The sequence below is a fragment of the Vicugna pacos genome, chromosome 11 (assembly GCF_048564905.1).
Source record: "Vicugna pacos chromosome 11, VicPac4, whole genome shotgun sequence".
NCBI classification, from domain to species: Eukaryota; Metazoa; Chordata; class Mammalia; order Artiodactyla; family Camelidae; genus Vicugna; species Vicugna pacos.
In genome coordinates, this window is record NC_132997.1 from 6,601,828 (window position 1) to 6,604,559 (window position 2,732).

The window sequence follows — 2,732 nt, forward strand, 5'->3', positions numbered from 1 at the left end:
AAGAGGAACGTAGCACTCAAGGTGTTGGGTTAGGATATAGGCAGAGGCGGAGCCTGGGTCTGGGATGGTGGGTGATAGGGCTCTCAGGGCTGCCATGGGGGGTCCAGGTGTGCTTGGGTTTCTAAAAGCAATGTCACGTCCTTAACTTTAGAAGTAGAAAGTCATTTGCTCTGTGGCCCTTTCTGGTTGTTTCCTGCTGGATGGATTTTCAGAAGACAAACTTGGTCTCATTCGTACTTACCTTTGCTTTTTTTTTTCATATGGGAGGTCATGTACATCCTTGTGTGTCTGAACAGATCTCCGTTCTTGTCACTCTTCGTGGCTGCCTGGGGGCCAACTCCCTGATGTGCTGATGTCCGTTCTTGGGGGTCGGGCGCCAGGATCATCCCTGTAGTATGGCTGCCAAGCAGGTTGCCTCCCAGTGCCTTGCACTTGGGTCAGGAGCGAGGTTTCCTGGTCAGTGGACTTGAGCTGTTTTGGAGACTTGTTGTCCAGCCCCTTTGGGAAGGCGAGGGAGGGGCGTTGGGGATGGCTGAGATGAGCCACCCAGAGCCTGCACCCACCAAGCCAGGGCTTTCCTTGTCTCCCCAGTGTTCCCCAACATCGAGCTGGGCCTGGTCAACAAGGCAGTGCTGGAAATGCCTCCATAAACTTGGAGTGTCTGGCTTCAGGCATGCCTTCTCCTGGTAAGATCCCTCCTCTGGGCTGCAAGCCGCCTCCAGCCAGCCCCAGTTCCCTGTCTAAAGAGGCCCACCAGTGCCCCAGGCACCGCTCTGGCTGTGCCCCAAACAGGATGGAACTAGTGGGCCCACCCCCTTGTTCCTCTCTTCCTTCTCACCAGCTGTTTATCCAGTGCCCATTAAGTGCCAGTCCCCACTTTGCACTGGTGCCTGAAACAAACCTGCAGGTTTCTACTGACTTTGCAGCTTCGCAGGGCTTCCCCGGGGCTGGTGAGAACCAGAAGCTCTGTCTGAGTTGCCATCTGTCTGGGCCTCTGCTCTGGACCAGCAGTTGAAGAAAGGGCTGGGAGATGGGGTGAGTGTTCAGCAGACAGAATGAGCCCAAGAAGAGGATCCATTTCCTATTGCCCAAGTGAACCACGTCTACCCTGCTTTGTCTGGGGCATTGAGCGCTGGAGTTATTTGCCCTCTCCCTTGGGGGAACCCTATTCTGGGACAGGTCCTGGCAGGATGTAAGGAGGTGAAGATACAATCGGTCCAAACTTCTGAGGCTGCTGTCTTGGGTGCACTGAGTCCTCCTCTAAAGCTGGTGCTCAAGAGTGGTCTCCTGGCAGGGGGAGGAAATGAGGGGGTGGGGTTGGCTTTGACTCTCCTTGCTCCTGGCTACCCCAGGCTGCATCCCCCTCTGCCTTGGGTTCCATCTCAGACAACACTGCCATGTTTTGCCCCCGCCCCACTTCCTGGAGAACACTGGCTTCCTCCAGTGCCTGAAATAGTGGCACACCATGTGGCCACCCTGGAAGCCTCTCTCAGATGCCCATGACACCAGCACGGTCTGAAGGGCTGGCAGGGTCCCTAGCATCAATCCTCTCTTCTCCAGATATCTCCTGGTTCAAGGGCCACCAGCCTGTCTCTGCCCGGAAGGAAGTGACGGTGTCAGCTGATGGAAGAGCTCTCCGTATTGAGCAAGCCTGATTTTCTGATGCTGGAAGCTACCACTGTGTGGTAGCCAATGTGGCAGGCAGCCCAGAACTGCAGTATGGCCTACGGGTCAATGGTGACCTGACCTATAACTAAAAGGAGTCTTGTCTGAAAAGTTGTCTTCCATCCATTTTTCCATTAGTCTATTCATCCATCTGTCATCAATCCTTTCTTTCTTCCACCCATCATCCACCATCCATTCATCCATCCTTCTTTCATTTATCTTTCCTTCCTTCCATCCATCATATATCCATCCATCCTTCTATCCATTCTTCCATCTATGCATGGAAACACCTACCTGCCCATCCATTGATCCAACCATCCATCCAATCCCCTGCCTATCCATCCAGCCACCCATCTAACCATCCAGTTGTCCATCTACCCAACCATCCATCTATTCAAACATTCATTCCTCCCTCTATCCATCTTCCATCCAACCAAATTTATTGAGCACAACAGACCCTGGAGACATTGCTTGTTCATTTCCAGAGCACCACAATAAAGCAAATAGCACAATTAAGCAAGTCACGTGAATTTTTTGGTTTCCCAGTGAATATGAATGTTATACTTACATTGTACTGTAGTCTAGTAAGTGTGCTGTAGCATTATGTCTAAAAAAAAACAATGTACATACCTTAATTTAAAATATTTTATTGCTAAAAAATGCTAACCATCATTTGAGCCTTTGGTGAGTTGTAGTAGTAAGAGCAGAGACCACTGATCACAGATCACCATGACAAATATAACAATAATGAAAAAGTTTGAAATATTGTGAGAATTACCACAATGTGACACGGAGATCAGAAGTAAGCAAATGCTGTTAGAAAAATGGTACCAACAGACTTGCTCAGCGTTTGGTTGCCACAAACCTTCAGTTTGTAAAAAAAAAAAACTACTCAACATCTGCAAAGTGCAGTAGAGTGAAGCCCAGGATGACGGGTTGTGCCCGTATGTGTCCTGGGCCGACCCTGGGGCTGCAGCCCTGAACCAGACAGACCTGGGAGCTGTCAGTCTAGTCAAGGATACAGTAACTGGACACTTACCCAAGTGCTGTTTCATGACTGCAGTGAT

The 2,732-nt window shown here is 50.3% G+C and overlaps 1 long non-coding RNA gene across 1 annotated transcript; it reads left to right on the top strand.

Annotated features, from left to right (window-relative positions):
• The first annotated feature begins 601 nt into the window (after positions 1-601).
• On the top strand, positions 602-1,645 carry LOC140699132 (uncharacterized). Its single transcript, XR_012077139.1, has 3 exons — positions 602-686; positions 927-1,035; positions 1,561-1,645. It is a non-coding gene; the product is annotated as an uncharacterized lncRNA (long non-coding RNA).
• Positions 1,646-2,732: the final 1,087 nt, after the last annotated feature.